Source organism: Callithrix jacchus, chromosome 4 (genome assembly GCF_049354715.1).
Source record: "Callithrix jacchus isolate 240 chromosome 4, calJac240_pri, whole genome shotgun sequence".
NCBI lineage: Eukaryota > Metazoa > Chordata > Mammalia > Primates > Cebidae > Callithrix > Callithrix jacchus.
In genome coordinates this window covers 53,735,786-53,755,682 of record NC_133505.1, presented here as the reverse complement: position 1 = coordinate 53,755,682, position 19,897 = coordinate 53,735,786, and the positions used below count along the sequence as shown (strand labels likewise).

At 35.4% G+C, this 19,897-nt stretch overlaps 1 protein-coding gene across 20 annotated transcripts in view; it reads left to right on the top strand.

The window, feature by feature from the left end:
- The window catches only part of SUPT3H (SPT3 homolog, SAGA and STAGA complex component), a 554,097-nt gene that overhangs the window by 50,843 nt on the left and 483,357 nt on the right, over positions 1 to 19,897 (top strand). For 8 of the 20 annotated variants that reach the window (XM_078369324.1, XM_078369330.1, XM_078369328.1 and 5 more), the window contains exons 3-4: positions 2,995 to 3,083; positions 4,063 to 4,158. The exons of 10 other annotated variants lie outside the window; for them this stretch is intronic. The gene's annotated coding sequence lies outside the window, so the exon portion shown is untranslated. Of the gene's footprint in view, positions 1 to 2,994; positions 4,159 to 19,897 lie in introns of all 20 variants that reach the window. 2 more of the 20 variants (XM_078369323.1, XM_078369322.1) reach the window with 1 other exon arrangement.

The following is a 19,897-nucleotide window of genomic DNA, read 5'->3' as shown; positions in this document are numbered from 1 at the left end:
TTTGTCCTGTGTGAGGCCTATCAAATTCTAGCAGGAGAAAGATAGTGACATCATATGCTTTCAAGTTTGTGTATTTATTATCTACCAGAAATTTTTTTTCTAAAATGAAAATATATCCACTTTGGAGCAAATATTACTTTGTTGTAAAAATTTAAAAAACAACAGTGATAACTGGTACACATTTGGTAATTGACAGTGTGTTCCATTAGAAATAGTTTACTACATGTGAGGAGTTACTGATTTAGAAAAAAGTCATTGCAAATAAAGCCCTTGATTATAGATTTATACCATGCTTATAATGAGAAATTGAAACCCCAGATTTAAAAAATATATATATATATATATATATTTGCTTTTTAAGGACCCATAAAATGTTATCCTCTTTGGGGACATGTTAGTATTTGCCCTTTTGAAGTAAGCAACAGGTTTAGATGTACTGTATAGATCATGTATTTTAATGCTATAGAAATGAGATAGAGTTTTGAAATTGAAATCAATTTCAAAGAAAAAAGTGGTTGGTATCTTGCTTCTCCGTTACTTTGTAGTTAATAAAATGTTTCAGAATTGGTTGAACTTTTAAAAATACCAAGATATTTGTGTTTAAATGCTATGTATGTCTTCATCGTAACTGTTCGAATAATTTTTTTATTTTCTTAATGATATTTTAAATACATTAGTTTTACTTTATCAATATTGTGTTCATTTCTATGCATTTATTTTTTTAAGGATTGTTTTAGACTTTTATTTGCTGCTATTTTTCTTTTAATTGAAAAAAGAGGAAATGATTTGTAGGAATTTTTAAACTGTAGAAGTCCTAATTTGGCTTAAAAAATGTTCAATTATGAGGTTTTTTAGGAAGGAAAATTTTAATTTATTGTTTCATCTTAGTATGTGACTATATTTTCTTATTTTACTTTTTTTTTGACAATTTTTCTTTTTTTCAGATTTGATGTATAGTTTTTTAAACTTACATGGCATTGATTTGACCTTTTACCAATTACTTGAAAAATGTTTCTGTTAGTAAAATATGTATAGTTTCATTCGTTAAATTTTAGTGACTATGCAATATTCCATTTCCTTGTTTAGTGGGGTATATGTTTAGGTACACAACTACATGCACATTTGTCTGATTATGTATGTATACAGGGCATTGTTTTGTAGTACTTTTTGTAATAAGAGTATTTTTTCTCAGTTTATTTTAATTAGATCATGTAAAAACCCAAACTAGCACCATTTCCTTGACTGTTTGAACAACTTCATTTGATTCATTTTAGCAACTTTCTAAATGTGAGATTATGTGGAAATTGGATGCCAGAAGAGAAAATACTAAGTCAAACTCTCCCTCCCTCCTTCTACCCATCTCTCCCCTTCTACCTGTCTCACCAGTTCCTCCTCTTTCCCTTTCTTTCTCCTTCAGGATTTTTTGGTTTCTCTTCCTTTTTCCCCTCTTTTCTATACAGCCTCAAAGTAGATTCTTAAGTTCTAGTAGGGAATATTGACATTAATCCTCACTAGTGAATACTTGGTAGATTTGGAGCTCTTAACTCATTACAAATTGTTATATTCTGATATGTAATACCTCAGTTGTTAGATGGTATTGGCATCTGATTATAGAAACTTAATTTCTTTTAGCTGTTTTTATTGTTTCTTGAATCCTTTTATGCTAATTTACTTTAATACATTGTTCATATAGCATTAACACTTTTGAGGATAACTGTGTTTTTTTCTTTGATTGTTCTTTGAAGTACAGAGTGATCCATACTTGTTTAATATAGCTGTGTAAGTAATTCATGTTTCTTGTAATTACTAGAACAATTCATCTTCGAATGCTGTCATTTTTGTAATAATAAAAAAAGGTGAGAACTTGCAGAAAATATGGGAAACATGCTCATATGACAGCTGAGGATGTGGCTAGACTAAAGCAGGAAACTACTACCCACAATGCAATGTTACATACACTACCACTTAATAAAATTTATATCAAACATGTTACTGACAAAACCAAAGAAAAACAATATCCCAGCTATGCTATTTAACGTATCTAGGGAGAAGTGAAAGTAATCTTTTTAGAACCTTTGTACTTAGAGAATATAGTAAATGAAACTGCAGGACATTATTGTATACATTGGAGCACTGCTGTAACTTTGTGCTATGAAACATGGCTGTAGGAAAAACTGTCTTATAATGAGAATCTTTTGTATATTAACTTTGTTGGAAAAGGTACAAAAAGAAAATCTCTCTTTGAATTAAACTGTTTTAGTATTAAATAATATTAGAGAATATTCTCACTTGGAAAAATAAGTTAAATTCTGAGATATTCATTGTCATGTAAACTTTTAATACAGTCATGTATATTTCTTTACAATTTGGTTTCAGATGTCTTTTATTGCCAAGTTGGGGGTGGGACTTGAATTGTTCACTGAGGCATATTTCTTTTTGAAGTAATTATTTTTCTTGCTCTTTATTTATGTTAATAGCTTACTCCATCAGTCTATGTGCTTTACTATAGGGAGGTTAGTCTAAAGCAAAAATGTGAACAACTTTTATAATGTGGTTGAAGAACATGTTAAGGCATCTTCTAAAAAAATCGTGTTTTAATATATTTAATGTTTCCATTTATAAATCTTAATCTACTGTGCTCTTAGCTATCAGACTTAAGTAATTTTGATGAATTTAGTAACTTAATAATTTAGATGAATTTCAAAGTTTTATAAAGGAGGTTGTTTAAGGTTTAAATAAGGGAACATAATAGTTTTTGAACTGATAACTAATGTATAGAAGTTTACTCAGAGGAAGAATAGAAAAGATGATAAGTTAGTATTACTTATGAAGGATTCCCCTCTGATCATTCCAACATACAAATTGTCAGTGTTTTATTTCACAACCAACACAGTAATTGTCATCTCATCGTTTAATTGTGAATATCATTGTATATCTGTCTATATCTCTATTAAGGATGATTTGCTTAATTGTTTGAAGTTTTTTCTCCTGTAGAAACTGCTTATCAATAACAGCTGTAGCACTGTGGCTTTTCTCCATGGACTCATGGTGGTCTTTGGAACAACGTTCTTCAGCTTTGACAGGTGAGACAGAGGCTCTCCAGTGCCACTGCTTTTGGATGAATCTAGCTGTGGTTGGAGAAAGTGCATCTTGCCAAAATATATGGGCGAGACCACACACAGCCTTTAAAATAGTTATTGTAGGCTTATTTTTAGGAATACATGTCCTGACAGTTCTTTTATTTTCATGCCAGTTTCATTACTGTGTATAGATTTTTCATTGGTTTCAATAAAGGCGATTGCAGATTTAGGTCTCAATTTGTTAGGCCTTGTGTATAATTTAGGCTGGAAAATACCTTGAGTTCAAGCATAATTAAAAATATAGAAAATATATTGAAAATGAAGCACTAGAATACTGATCTTTTTGTTTTTATATATTTGACAGTATTCCCATTGGAAATCTCAATTTCTCAGAAAGCATAGCAGTGAAAACTTGAATCAATTTCACTTTCAAGATTAAAGAAGTCAGGAGAGAATATTTAAATATTCATATATTTTAATTATATTAGTATCAAAAATTTATAAAAGTATGTATTTTTATAATATTGGTATAATAAAGTAAATGTAAGTTTTATACTTTAGTAGAAGCTTGAAAGCATTGAAACCAATTCCTGAAGAAGTCAGTTTCTTAATGCATAGGCATAACATACATGTTATCCAGTCTTTTTATGGGATGTTTAAAACTTTATTCAGCTTAGTGAACTATAAAATTGTTTAAATATGTTTAAAAATAAGTATTTCTAGTTTTCTAAAACTCGCTTTTTTAGTGACCAGTAGAGATCACTCTAGACTTTTATAAAATGTTAATTGTTTCTTTTCATAGAATACTATATTTGGATAATTATTTATGATTCTTATTAAGTTATTAGTGATAACGATATTAAAACTTCCTGGGAATGGGGAAGTCACAAGACTTTTTACTTGATGATTAATGCATGTTGCTTAGATATTTATTTATAATATGATTTAACCATCTAAGGTGAGATTACAATTTTTTTTTTAGTTTCATAGGGAAAACAGATTCTATAGAAGTAATTGGAAAATCAGTTTTCTCCTACTGTTATCACAATATCCTTCCATTGTTGAATGATTCTGGCAGGTAAGTAGTAGGGAAATTTGGCTCCTATCGCTTTTCGAGAGAACAAGTTTATGGATAGAAGAGAGAATGTATTATATACAAATATTGTGTAGAGAAAGATTTGGTGCTTGCCTGTCAGAAATTAGCATGTATGTGAACCTGATTGCTTGCTAGAATACTTTTAGAATATTTGAGAAAACTTCGAATACGGACAGGATAGTGATGATACTATGGAATATGGATTAAGGTAGGTGTGATCATGCTATTGTGTTTTTATAGGAAAGTATCCATAGTCTTAAAAGAGATATGACCTGAATTAATAAAATTTAATTAAATACATTCATAACATAAATACATTTGTAAACTAAATGTGTCAAAATGTTAATTGGTGAATATAAATAAAGGATGTATAGGTATTTTTTTCACTGTTTTTCAGCTTAAACAGTGAATTCTGAAAGGTAAACCATGTTATGTTTAAGGGATACAGAAATTTGACTTCAAGTGGAAATCAAATAGTTGAGGAAAAGTCACTCATGTATAAATAATAAATTAAAAAATGAGTGAATGTGATTGCTTAGGCTATACAGAGCAATTTTTAGATTTTAGTTTATAGTTTTATTCTTTAAATTTTATTCACAGTAAAATAATGACTAGTTTTCACAGTTTATATGTGGCAAATATAAATTGAAGATGGTAAACTATTTTTGAAAATCTTATCTTTAAGAATTGTAAGATATGGTAAGTCAAGGCTAGAAATTTTTGGAGGATCAAAACAGCATCTGTTATTGTTATGTCATTTGTTCATTCTTAGCTGTATGCTTCTGGAGTGTAAATAAATGCCTTAAGTTTATTTACATTAAATACTAATATATCATACTACTATTACTAAATTATTCATACTAATACTACTAAAATGTTTATACTACTACATTACACTTTTCAAGTAATATTTTAATGATCAGAAGACTACATCTGTATGTACAAAGTATTAATTTTGAATTTGTGTTATACTAGTTGATGCCCTACCAGAAATTGACATACTATTTCTAAAGGGCCAAGTAATAAATATTTTTGGCTTTGGGGGCCATAGGATTTCTGTTAGCTACCCAACTCTGCCATTGCATTCTGAAAGCAGATGATAAGTAAACAAATAGGTATGGCTGAATTCCAGTAAAAATTTATTTACAAAAACAGGAAGTTGTAGCTGGGCATGGTGGTTCACACCTATAATCCCAGCATTTTGGGAGGCTGAGGTGGGAGGCTCACTTGGTCCTAGTAGTTTGAGACCAGTCTGGGTAACATGGTGAGATCCTGTGTTTACCCCCCTACCAACAAAAAAGAGAGAAAAATTAGCCAGGCACGGTGACATGCCCTTGTGGTCTCAGCTACTAAAGAGGCTGAGCCCAGGAGGCACAGGCTACAGTGAGCTGTGTTCTTGCCACTGCACTACAGTCGAGGCAACAGAGCAAAGCCCTGTCTCAAAACAAAAACAGAAAACTTTGGAAGGTGCCATAATAGTTTGCCCACTCCTCTTATTGAATAGGCGAGAATGATTTGTAATAATGAAGATAATGTTTCTTAATTAGATATTATAGAATTCTTAAATTATTTGGAAAATCTTTTTATAATAGTTTATTGTTATGTGAAAGATCATGTCTATGGTATACAATAACCATCTCTGGAATTAAGTCATGCAGGTTCATCTTGATCATATCATTATATTGTGTATCACCCTAAAATCCATTTAGGATGAGATTGGAATCCAAATAATCTTGACATTTATAATTATTATTATAAATGTCAATTTTAGTTTATTGACTTTTCATTATTACTAATAAGATGTAAAGATTTATATATTTATTCACAGAAATGTTCTCTCTTTTAGAATTCATTAGGTTTAATGCCCAAGCATGAAATATTTTAGCAGAAATCTTAGTAGGCACAGTGATCAGCTATTTTCCCTCTGTTTATCCATATTTCAATTTCATTTTGAGTGGAAAAAGTAGTTAAATTTGGTATTACTATGTAATCTCCAGAAATAGTCATGGCATCTACCATTGGAGATAATATTCAAAGTAAATTCGTTTTCTGAGGATTTACCTATGTTAGGTAGACTTTGAGTATTATTTATTTGATTATGATGCTTACTACTAAGAAAAGTAACCATTTTATGTATTTTTAAATGATAAAAATTGAGCTTGTAATCTGATCTGAATTTCAGATCTTTAGTGTATTAACACTTCAGGTTTTATATAAATGGGATGGCTTTAAGTAACAGCTTGTAGTTCAAATTATTGTATACTTTATTTTATTCATGATCATTTTAAGCAATTCCAATTATTAAATATATAACTAAGAATATGTCTCAAATTTTTTATGGAGGAGAAATCTTTCTGCCTTCTTCCTCCTGCCTTACAAACTCTGGTCATTGCCTGTTTGCCCTCATTTGTGATAAAGTTCCAAAGTGATTGTTTGTACCTCCCCATATTTAATTATAAGACTCATCATAAGACATATTTAATTATAAGACACATAAATCATTGTAAGCATTTAGAAAGATAACTTTTCTGGGAGGGAAAACACACACACATACACACATGAAACCAAAAAGCATCATCCAGAGCCGTTTAATGTGAGAGCAGATTCCCCTCTCTGCCTCAATACATTTGCAAAGGCATTACTGTAGGAATTTAATAAACTAATTGACAAGAGGAACATTTTATTAAGCATGCTTTTTATGAAAGACTGGGAAATATTTAATATTAGGGAAGATTTTCATCTAAAATGAATACATTAAAAATAGTTCTGACATTTAAAGTTATATAATGATGACTTAGCAGGAAAATATCCGAGGGATAAAATTTTGCATAATAAATGATAAATATAGATTTATTTATTTCACTATCTCTTGATACTACTTTAAATCTTTAGGACTTCTGTTTTTTTTAGTTATAAATTCATTTTTTTGAAAATTGAGAAATCCTAAAGACTCCATATTTCTGAAAGTATTTATGGATTATTCAATACAGTTGGTTGCTATATACTCTAACATTGCTGTTTAGTTATTTACTCCGTGAAATATTTATAAAGTTGATTAGTGATAGTGTCTTAAATTAAGACTTTATTTTTCAGTACAGTTTTAAATTTACAGACAAATTGATCACAAAGTACAGAGAATTCCCATAAGTTCCCACCTCCCTGCCACTGCCAACAGCTCTGTTTACTCTTACGAATATCTTTCATTGGTGGTCTACACTGATTACAAATTATAAACCAATACTGATACATTATTGTTAACTAAAGTCCATGGTTTACATTGGGATTTATTCTTTATGTTGTACAGTTTCATAGGTTTTGCCAAATGTATAATGTGTCTCCAAAATTACACTATCATCCAGAATAGTTTCACTGCCCTAAATATCCCTAGTGCATTACCTATTCATCTCTCTCCACAATCCCTGGCAATAACTAATCTTTTTCTTCTCTTTCTTTTTACTGGTATATGTATATAGTAGTGGTTAAATACATATAACATAGATTTACTATCTTAACCATTTTGACAACAGATCTTTTTACTCTCTCTATAGTACTGCCTTTTCCAGACTCTCATTTAGTTGGAATCGACTCCCAATCTTGCAAGCCCTTTTCATAATGCCATTAATTTATTCCTGAGGGTGAGGCTCTCAAGAACTAAATACCTCCCATTTTAAAAATTGTCTTACTTGTTTCTTATTATTGAGTTGTTTGAGTCCCTTATATATTTTATGGTTTGCAAATATATTTTCTCATTCTATATGCTTGCTTCTTTATTGATAATTTTCTTTGCTCTGTAGTAGTGTTTTAATTTATTGTAATCCCATTTGTCTACTTTTGCTTTTTTTGCCAGTTCTTTTGGGGTCATATCTGAAATATTATTATCCAAACTAATTTCATAGAGCCTTTTCCCTCTGTTTTTTTCTAGTAATTTTGCAATTTCATGTCTTATGTTTGTCTTTAATGAATTTTAAGTTGATTTTTGTGTATGTTGTTAGATGAGGATCTAATTTTATTCTGCATGGAGATAACCAGTTTTCCCAGCACCATTTATTGAACAGACTCTTTCCCTCATTTTGTGTTCTTGGCATCTTTATTGAAAATCAATTGACGGTAAATATGTGGATTTACTTCTGGGTTCTCTGTTCTGTTCTGTTTGTATGTGTGCTTTTATGCCTGTACCATGCTGTTTCGATGACTGTAGCTTGATAGTAGATTTTCAGATTAGGTAATGTGAAGCCTCTGGATTTGTTCTTTTTGCTCAAGACTGCTTTTGCTATTTGGGGTCTTTTGTGGTTCCAAATGAATTTTAGGGTTGTTTTTTCTGTTTCTGTGAAAAGTGTCTTTAGAATTTTGATAAAGATTGCATTCAGTCTGTAGGTTGCTCTTGGTAGTCTGGGCATTTTAACAGTATTCTTTTTTTATTTTTTGAGACAGTGTCTTACTCCATCCCCCAGACTGAAGTGCAGTGGCATGATCTCAGCTCACTGCAGCCTTTACCTCCCAGGCTCATGTGATCCTCCCACCTCAGCCTCCTGAGTAGCTGGAACTATCAGTACATGCCACCACACCCGGCTAATTTTTGTATTTTTTATAGAAATGGGGTCTCACCATGTTGCCCCAGCTGATCTCAAACTTCTGAGCTCAAGTGATCTGCCCACCTTGGCCTCCTGAAGTGCTGGGATTACAGGTTCTGTATGGCATGAGCTACTGCATCTGGCCTTAACAATATTCTTTCAATTCATAAAATTAGAATACCTTTCCATTTAATTATGTCTTCTTCCATTTCTTTCCTCAGTGCCCATACATGCGTGAGCCACTTTGCCTGGTCTTAACAATATTCTTTAAATCTGTAAAGTTAGGATATCTTTCCATTTAATTGTGTCTTCTTTGATTTCTTTCATCAGTGTTTTATAGTTTTCAAAGTACATACAGAGTCTGTACTTCTTTGGTCAAATTTATTTCTGAGTATTTGCTTTTCTAGGTAGCTATTGTTAATGAGTTTTCTTTAATTTATTTTTTGGACAGTATGGAAATGCTACTGATTTTTGCATGTTAATTTTGTATCCTGCAAAATTACTGAATTTGTTTATTTGTTCTAACAGTTTCTGCCAGTCTTTCAGGTTTTACTCCATGAAAGATTATGTTGTCTGCAAACAGATGATATAACTTTTTCCTTTGGATGCCTATTATTTCTTTCTCTTATCTAATTTTTCTTGGTACAATATTCTTTTTTTCACTTTTCATAGGAGTTATTTAGTATTTACAACTTTCAGCATAGATATCCCCTGATTCATTTTTATTTGTTTAATATTATTTTTTATAAGATATTGGGGTACAGTTGGTATTTGGTTACATGAATAAGTTCTTTAGTGGAGATTTGTGAGAACCTGGTGCACCCATCACCCAAGCAGTATACACTGAATTATATTTGTTGTCTTTTTTATCCCTCTCCCCACTCACCCCGCCCAAGTCCCCAATGCCCATTGTATCATTCTTTTATTTATTTATTCATTTTTGAGACAGAGTCTCACTCTGTTGATATGCTGGAGTGCAGTGGTGCTATCTTGGCTCACTGCAACCTCTGCCTCCCAGGTTCAAGTGATTCTCCTGCCTCAGCCTCCTGAGTAGCTGGGACTACAGGCACATACCACCATACACAGCTAATTTTTGTATTTTTAGTGGAGATGGAGTTTCACTGTATTGGGCAGGATGGTCTTGATATCTTGGCCTCGTGATCTGTCTGCCTCGGCCTCCCAAAGTGCCGGGATTCCAGGTGTGAGCCATTGTGCCCGGCCTGTTGTATCATTCTTACGCCTTTGTGTCCTCATAGCTTAGCTCCCATACATCAGCGAGAGCATATGATGTTTGGTTTTCCATTCCTGAGTTACTTCACTTAGAATAATAGTCTGTAATCGTATCCAGGTCATTGCAAATGCTGTTAATTCATTCCTATTTATGGCTGAGTAGTATTCCATTAAATATATTCACTTGTTGATTTGATAGGCATTTGGGTTGGTTCCATGATTTTGCTATTGTGAATATTGCTGCTATAAACATACATGTGCAAGTATCATTTTTGAGTAATGATTTCTTTTTCTCAGGGTAGATATCCAGTAGTGAGATTGCTGAATCAAATGGTAGTTCTAATTTTAGTTTTTTAAGGAATCTCCACATTGTTTTCCATAGCAGCCATACTAGTTTACGTTCCCACCAGCAATGTAGAAGTGTTCCCCAATCGCTGCATCCATGCCAACATCTGCTGTTTTTTGATTCTTTGATTATGACCATTTTTGCAGGAGTATGGTGATATTGCATTGTGGTTTTGATTTGCATTTCCCTTATCATTAATGATGTTGAGCATTTTTTCATATGTTTGTTGGCCATTTGTATATCTTCTTTTGAAAATTGTATTCCTTTGAGAATTGTCATGTCCTTAGCCCACTTTTTGATGGGATTGATTTGTTTTTTTCTTACTGATTTGAGTTCATTGTTGATTCTGGATGTTCTTTGTCAGATGTATAGATTGTGAATATTTTCTCCAACTCTGTGGGTTGTCTGTTTATGCTGCTGACTGTTCCTAGCAAAAGCTCTTTAGTTTAATTAGGTCACATCTCTTTATCTTTGTTTTTATTGCAGTTGTTTTTCGTCATGAAATCCTTGCCTAAGCCAATGTCTAGAAGGGTTTTTCCAATGTTATATTCTAGAATTTTTGTAGTTTCAGGTCTTGGATTTAAGTCCTTAATCCATCTTGAGTTGATTTTTGTATAAGGTGAGAGATGAGGATCAAGTTTCATTCTCCGACATGTGGCTAGCCTAGTATCCCAGCACCATTTGTTGGAAAGTGTTCCCGACTTTATGGTTTGTTTGTTTTGTTGAAGATCAGTTGGCTGTAAGTATATGGGTTTATTTTGGGCTCTCTATTCTGTTCCATTGGTCTATGTGCCTATTTTTATACCAGTACCATGCTGTTTTGGTGACTGTAGCCTTAGAGTATAGTTTGAAATCAGGTAATGTGATACCTATATATTTGTTCTTTTTGCTTAGTCTTGCTTTGGCTATGCAGGGTCTTTTTTGGTTTTATAAGAATTTTAGAATTGTTTTCTTCTATCTCTGTGGAGAATGATGGTGCTATTTTGATGGGGATTGCCTTGAATTTGTAGATTCCTTTTGGCAGTATGGTCGTTTTCCCAATATTGATTCTGCCCATCCATGAGCATGGGATGTGTTTCCATTTGTTTGTGTTTTCTATGATTTCTTTTAGCAGTAGTTTTCCTTGTAGTGGTCTTTCGACTCCTTCATTAGGCATATTCCTAAGTATTTTATTTTATTTTTTGCTGCTATTGTAAAAGAGGTTGAGTTCTTGATTTCCCAGCTTGGTTGCTATTGGTATATAGAAGAGCTACTGATTTGTGTACCTTAATTTTGTATCTGGAAACTTTGCTGAATTTTTTTTTTTTTTTCTTTTTTTAGTTTAAGTTCTGAGGTACAGGTGCAGATCTTCCAAGATTGTTATATAAGTATACCCATGCCACGGTGGTGTGCTGAATCCATCCCCCCTGCCACCTGCATTAGGTATTTCTCTTAATGTTATTCCTCCCCAGTCTCCCCACCCTCTACTGTCCCTCCCCTAGCTCCCACCCCCCAACAGACCCCAGTGTGTGATGTTTCCCTCCCTGTGTCCATGTGTTCTTATTGGTCAACTTTGCTGAATTCTTTTATCAGTTCTAGGAGCTTTCTGGAGGAGTCCTTAGGGTTTTCAAGGTAAATGATCATATTTTCAGCAAACAGCAACAGTTTGACTTCCTCTTTATTGATTTGGATGCCCATTGTCTCTGTCTTTTGTCAAATTGCTCTGGCTAGGACTTCCAGTACAATGTTGAAGTGGAGTGGTGAGAATGTGCACCCTTGTCTTGTTTCCGTTCTCAGGGGAATGCTTTCAACTTTTTCCCATTCAGTATTATGTTGGCTGTGAGTTTGTCATAGATGACTTTTATTACAATTAAGGTATGTCCCTTGTATGCTGATTTTGCTGAGGGTTTTGATCATAAAGGGATACTGGATTTTATTGAATGCTTTTCTGCATCTATTGAGATAATCATGTGATTTTTGTTTTTAATTCTGTTTATGTGGTATATCACATTTATTGACTTGCATATGTTAAACAACCCTGCATCCCTGATATGAAACCCACTTCATGGTGGATTATCTTTTTGATATGTTACTGGATTTGTTTAGCGCCTATTTTGTTAAGGAGTTTAGCATCTATGTTCATCAAGGATATCAGTCTGTAGTTTTCTTTTTTGGTTATGTCCTTTCCTGGTTTTGGTATTAGGGTGATGCTGGTTTCATAGAATCAGTGAGGGAGGGTTCCCAGTTTCTCTGTGTCGTGGAATAGTGCCAAAAGGATTGGTACCAATTCTTCTGTGAATGTCTGGTAGAATTTCTGCTGTGAATCCATCTGGTCCTGGACTTTTATTTTTTCTTTTTTGTCAATTTTTATTAGCATTTCAATCTCGCTGCCTTTTATTGGTCTGTTCAAGGTATCTAATTCTTCCTTATTTAAGCTAGGAGCGTTGTATCTTCCAGAAATTTATCCATTTCTTCTAGGTTTTCTGGTTTATGTGTGTAAAAGTGTTGTTCATAGTAGTCTGGAATGATCTTTTGTGTTTCAGTAGCGTTTCATTTCTCAGTGACGTTATTTGGATTTTCTCTCTTCTTGGTTAATCTTGCTAATCATCTATCAATCTTAAATATCTTTTTAAAGAACCAGCTTTTTGTTTCATTTATTTTTGTACTGCTTTTTTATTGTTTCAATTTTATTCAGTTCTGCTCTGATCTTGGTTATTTTTTTTCTTCTGCTGGGTTTGGTTTCGGTTTGTTCTTGTTTCTCTAGTTCCCTGAGGTGTGACCTTAGGCGGCCTTGTTGTGCTTTTTCAGACGTTTTGCTATAGGCATTTAGGGCTATAAACTTTCCTCTTAGCACTGCCTTTGCTGTGTCCTAGAGGTTTTGATAGGTTGTGTCATTACTGTCATTCAGTTCGAAGAATTTTTAAATTTCCATCTTGATTTCAATTTTGACCTAATGCTCATTCGAGAGCAGGTTATTTAATTTCTGTGTATTTGCATGGTTTTGAGGGTTCCTTTTGGAGTTGATTTCCAGTTTTATTCCACTACGGCCTGAGAGCATGCTTGATATAATTTTAGTTTTCTTAAATTTACTGAGGCTCATTTTATGGCCTATCATATGGTCTATCTTGGAGAAAGTTCCGTGGCTGTTGAACAGAATGTGTATTCTGTGGTTGTTGGATGAAATGTTCTGTATATATCTGCTCAGTCCATTTGCTTCAAGGTATAGTTTAAATTTATTGTTTGTTTGTTGACTTTTTGTCTTGATCTTTCTTGTGCTGTCAGTGGAATATTGAAGGCCCCCACTATTATTGTGTTGCTGTCTATCTCATTTCTTAGGTCTATTAGTAATTGTTTTATAAATTTGGGAGCTCCAGTGTTGGATGCATAGATGTTTAAGATTTTGATATTTTTCTGTTGGACAAGGCCTTTTATCCTTATTCCTCTTTGTCTTTTTTAACTGCTGTTGCTTTAAAGTTTGTTTTGGCTGATATGAGCTACACCTTTGGTGTCCATTTCCATGAATTGCCTTTTATCACTCCTTTACTTTAAGTTTGTATGAGTCCTTATGTGTTAGGTGAGTCCCCTGAAGGCAGCAGATAATTAGTTGGTGAGTTCTTATCTGTTCTGCAATTCTGTATCTTTTAAATGGAGCATTTATGCCATTAACATTCAATGTTAGCATTGAAATGTGAGACACCCATGCATTCAAAACAACTCTTTGTTGCCTGCGTACTTTGTTTTTTGTTTTTGCTTTTTAACTTGTATTTTTGTTTTATAGGTCGCGTGTGCTTTATGCTTTAAAGAGATTCTGTTTTGATGTGTTTCCAGGATTTGTTTCAAGATTTAAAGCTCCTTTTAGCAGTTCTTTTAGTGGTGGCTTGGTAATGACAAATTCTCTCAGCATTTGTCTGAAAATGACTGTATCTTTCCTTCATGTATGACGTTTAGTTTTGCTGGATACAAAATTCTTGACTGAAGATTGTTTTGTTTGAGGAGGTTGAAGAGAGGGCTCCAATCCCTTCTAGCTTGTAGGGTTTCTGCTGAGAAATCTGCTGTTAATCTGATAGTTTTTCCTTTCTAGGTTACCTGGTGCTTCTGTCTCACAGCCCTTATGATTCTTTCCTTTGTCTTAACTTTCAATAACCTGATGACTGTGCCCAGGTGATGATCTTTTTGCAATGAATATCGAAGTTGTTCTTTGTGCTTCTTGTATTTTCATGTCTAGGTCTCTAGCAATGCTGGGGAAGTTTTCCTTGATTATTCCCCCCAGATATGTTTTGGAAGCTTTTAGAATTGTCTTTTTCCACAGGAACACTGATTATTCTTAGGTTTGGTCATTTAACATAATTCCAAACTTCTTGGAGAGTTTGTTCCTATTTTCTTATTCTTTCTTCTTTTTCGTTGTTGGATTGGGTTCAAAGACCTTGTCTTCAAGCTCTGAATTTCTTTCTTTTTTTTTTTAACTGCATTTTAGGTTTTGGGGTACATGTGCAGAACATGCAAGATAGTTGCGTAGGTACACATGTGGCAGTGTGTTTTGCTGCCTTCCTTCTCTTTGCCCACATTTGGCATTTCTCCCCATGCTATCCTTCCCCAGCTCCCCCAACCCCGCTGTCCCTCCCCTATTCCCCCCAATAGACCCCAGTGTGTAGTGTTCCCTTCCCTGTGTCCATGTGTTCTCATTGTTCATCACCCACCTATGAGTGAGAATATGCGGTATTTCATTTTCTGTTCTTGTGTCAGTTTGCTGAGAATGATGTTCTCCAGATTCATCCATGTCCCTGCAAAGGACATGAACTCATCATTTTTGATTGCTGCATAATATTCCATGGTGTATATGTGCCACATTTTCCCTGTCCAGTCTATCATCAATGGGCATTTGGGTTGGTTCCAGGTCTTTGCTATTGTAAACAGTGCTACAATGAACATTCGTGTGCATGTGTCCTTATAGTAGACCGATTATAGTCCTTTGGATATATACCCAGTAATGGGATTGCTGGGTCAAATGGAATTTCTATTTCTAAGGCCTTGAGGAATCGCCACACTGTCTTCCACAGTGGTTGAACTAATTTACACTCCACCAGCAGTGTAAAAGTGTTCCTATTTCTCCACATTCTCTCCAGCATCTGTTGTCTCCAAATTTTTTAATGATCGCCATTCTAACTGGCGTGAGATGGTATCTCAATGTGGTTTTGATTTGCATCTCTCTAATGACCAGTGACGATGAGCATTTTTTCATATGTTTGTTGGCCTCATTTATGTCTTCTTTTGTAAAGTGTCTGTTCATATCCTTTGCCCATTTTTGAATGGGTTTGTTTGTTTTTTTCTTGTAAATCTGTTTGAGTTCTTTGTAAATTCTGGATATCAGCCCTTTGTCAGATGGGTAAACTGCAAAAATGTTTTCCCATTCTGTTGGTTGCCGATTCACTCTAGTGACTGTTTCTTTTGCCGTGCAGAAGCTGTGGAGTTTGATTAGGTCCCATTTGTCTATTTTGGCTTTTGTTGCCAATCCATGCTTTTGGTGTTTTGATCATGAAGTCCTTGCCAACTCCTATGTCCTGAATGGTTTTGCCTAGATTTTCTTCTAGGGTTTTTATGGTGCCAGGTTTTATGTTTAAGTCTCTGAATTTCTTTCTTCTACTTGTTCCATTCTGTTGGTGAGACTTTACATTGTGTTTCGCATTTCTAGAAGTGTGTCCAAAGTTTCCTGAATTTTTTATTCTTTTTTCTTTATGCTATCTATCTTGTTGAATATTTATCCCCTTCACTTCTTGTATCATTTTTTGGATTACTTTGCATTGGGCTTTGCCTTTTTCTAGTCCCTTCCTGATTAGCTTAATAACTAACCTCCTGGGCCAGGCACAGTGGCTTATGCCTGTAATCCCAGCACTTTGGGAGGCTGAGATGGGTGGATCACGAGGTCAAGAGATGAAGACCATCCTGGCCAATATGGTGAAACTGTGTCTCTACTAAAAAAAAAAAAAAAATTATCTGGGCATGTGCCTGTAGTCCCAACTACTTGGAAGGCTGAAGCAGGAGCATTGCTTGAACCTGGGAGGTGGAGGCTGCAGTGAGCTAAGCTCGCACCACTGCACTCCAGCCTAGTGCCTGGCAACAGAGTAGGACTGTCTCAAAAAAGAAAAAACTAACCTCCTGAATTCTTTTTCGGGTAAGTCAAGGGTTTCCTTTTAGTTTGGATCCATTGCTGGTGAACTAGTTTGATTTTTGGGAGGTGTTGACAAGCCCTGTTTTGTCATACTACCAGGGTTGGTTTTCTGGTTCTTTCCCATTTGAATAGGCTCTGTCAGAGGGAAGGTCTAGGGTTGAAGGCTGCTGTTCAGATTTTTTTTGTCCTGCAGGGGGTTTCCTTGATGTAGTACTCACCCCCTTTTCCTGTGGTTGTGGTTTCCTGTGAGCTGAACTGCATGATTGTTTTCTCTCTTGGTCTAGCCACCCAGCGCGTCTACCCAGTTTCTGGCTGGTGCTGAGGGTTTTTGTACAGAGTCTTGTGATCTGAACCATCTGTGGGTCTCTCAGCCGTGGATACCAATGCCTGTTCTGGTGAAGTTGGTGGAGGGTACAACGGACTCAGCGAGAGTTCTGAACTTTGGTGGTTTAAAGCTCTGTTTTTCTGCCTCCTGCCAGGAGGTGGTGCTTTCTAGAAAGCATTAGCTATAGTAGTGTGGAGATGGACCGTCAGTGGGTGGAGCTCTAGAACTCCCAGGATTATATGTCTTTTGTCTTAGGCTACCAAATTGGGTAGGGAAGTACTATCAGGTGGGGGTGGGACCATGTGTGTCTGAGTTGAGACTCTCCTTGGGTGGGTCTTGCTGTGGCTACTGTTGGGGATGGGGTGAGATTCCCAGGACAGTGGAGTTGGGTACCTAGGAGGATTATGACTGCCTCTGCTGAGTCATGAATGTTATCAGGGAAATGAGGAAAAGTGGCAGTCACTCAGCTCCCAAGCAAACAGAAGGGCTGGTCTCATTCCCACCATGCCACCCATGGCATCCCTGAGGCGGGCTTGAAAACTTGTCCGAGTCTTTCTGCCTCCCAGAGTATTTGTGGTGTCTCCTGGGTCCTGCAAGAGCAGTCTGCTTTCTTCAGAGGGTCTGTGGGTCCTCTCAGGATTGCTGCTTTGTTCTTAACAGTTGATCTGGAGCTAAAATTTACAATCTTGTGTAGTATTCTTGGTGAACATTTTTTCCCCTTCCTTTTCATCACTTTGACTATATCATTCCATTCTCTCTTGGTCTGTAAGATGACTACTGAGAAAACTGCTGCTAGGCTTATTTGAACTCTGTTATATGTGATTTGTTTCTTTTCTCTTGCTGGTTTCAGGATCTTTATGTTTGATTTCTGACAGTTTGGTTATAATATACCTTCGTCTATTCTTGTTGGGATTAAATCTGATGGGAGATTTTTGCCCTTCCCATATGTTGATATTTATATCTTCTCTAGATTTGGGATATTCTATCACTTTTTCTCTTTCTTCTTGAACTCCTATAACTCAAATATTTGCTGTTTTGATGCTGTCTCATGTAGTTTATAAGCTTTCTTCAGTTTTCTTAGTTTTTTTTTTCTTATTTGACTATAGATAAGTTAGAAGACTTATCTATACAGACTACAGAAGATCTGTGATCTTAAAGATAAGTTAGTCAAAGATAAATTTGACTAACTTATCTTTAAGATCACAGATCTTCTGCTTGATCAGTGCCAATATTTTTGATACTCTCTGTTAAATTTTTAATTTCATTCATTGTGTTTTTCAGCTTTGGAATTTGTTTCTTTATATAATTTCAACCTATTAGTTTTCTCATTTTGGTCATTTATTTTCTTGAAGTTCACTGTTTTCGCTTAAAATGAGTATTCTGATTTCTTTGTCGGGCAGTTTATATATCTTCATTTATTTGGGGTCAGGCACTGGGAGATTGTGTTCTTTTGGTAGTGTTATGTGTCCTTGGTTTTTCATGATTCTTGTTGCATTATGTTGATGTGTGAGCATTTGGTGGAGTAGTTACCCCTAGCAGACTTTTTGGGCTAGTTTTGCTGTGGAAGGACCTTCACCTTACAAGGGTGCCTGTTGGTTAGGGCACAACAGTTCTGGTACCAGTGAGGGTGCAAGCTGGGTAATCTGTGTAGCTCTGTCAGCTGATGTTGATTTTAGACCAAGACTGGAGGGATGCTTAGTGGCTAATATTGTGGATCCATAGTGGCTAATACTGATGTCTGCAGTGGCAGCAAGGGTTGTTGGAGTCCTTGGTGACAATGGCTGCTAAGGTCCTTGTGGTCTTTTTTACTCCTATCAGGAAGTTGTGGCTGAGCAGAGATTACTCTTAGTACTGAGTATGGCTTGTGGACTTGCTTGCAATAGCAGTGATACCAGTTTGTGAGATGTGTTGCCTGTGGCATGGCCTTGGAGTTGAGGCCTGAAGCCTGGGTACTTGTGGAGGGAGTATGGCTCTGGCATCTTGATCCATAGTGGCACTGCTATTTGCAGTGTAAGCACCTCACCTGCTATGTTGGTGACAATATGTGAGGCCTAGAGGCTTGTGAACACATCAGTGGAGATAAAAATTGGTAGTACAGGTATTTGTAGAATTAGAGAGGCTCCTAGGTAGAGATGGGGTATAACTCTGTGTGATAGCTGGTTTGGTACCTGGAGTACAGGCATGAATAGTGAGGACTTGGTTTTTAGCCCAGGAATATGAAGTTGCTCATTGAGGTGATGGCTCTGATACCTGAAATGTGGGTCCAGTGCAGCCATAGTGCCTGGGCTTGGAGTGGGGTATTTGTAGAAAGACTTTAGTTTTAGGGTTGGAGCAGGTGTGGGGTTGGGAAAGATAGTAGGTTCTATTCTGTCATCTTGCTGATGTCACTTACATTATTGGATTTTTAAGGCAGAGAGTGACATGATATATGGTTTTGAATCATCTGACACCAATGTGGTATATAGTATATATTAGAAAGTACCGGAAGGATTTTGTAGTGAAAAATGCAGAGGGCTTGAATGAACTAAAACCACATAAAGAAAGGGAACTGTGAAAACTATAGGTGAAAATTAGTTTTGTGGCATGTAATTTAATTTGTAAACAAACAAGTTGGCCAAAGGAACATTTTATTAAATGTTATTAGAATAATCTAGCTGATGTAAACAGTGCTGCAATGAACATTCGTGTACATGTGTCCTTATAGTAGAACGATTTATAGTCTTTTGGATATATACCCAGTAATGGGATTGCTGGGTCAAATGGAATTTCTATTTCTAATAGCAAAGACCTGGAATCAACCCAAATGCCCATTGATAATAGACTGGATTGGAAAAATGTGGCACATATACACCATGGAATATTATGCAGCAATCAGAAATGATGAGTTTGTGTCGTTTGTAGGGACATGGATGAATCTGGAGAACATCATCCTCAGCAAACTGACACAAGAACAGAAAATGAAACACCGCATATTCTCACTCATAGGCGGGTGATGAAAAATGAGAACACATGGACACAGAAAGGGGAGTACTAAACACTGGGGTCTATTGGGGGGAAAAGGGGAGGGCCAGTGGGAGGGGGAGGTGGGGAGGGATAGCATGGGG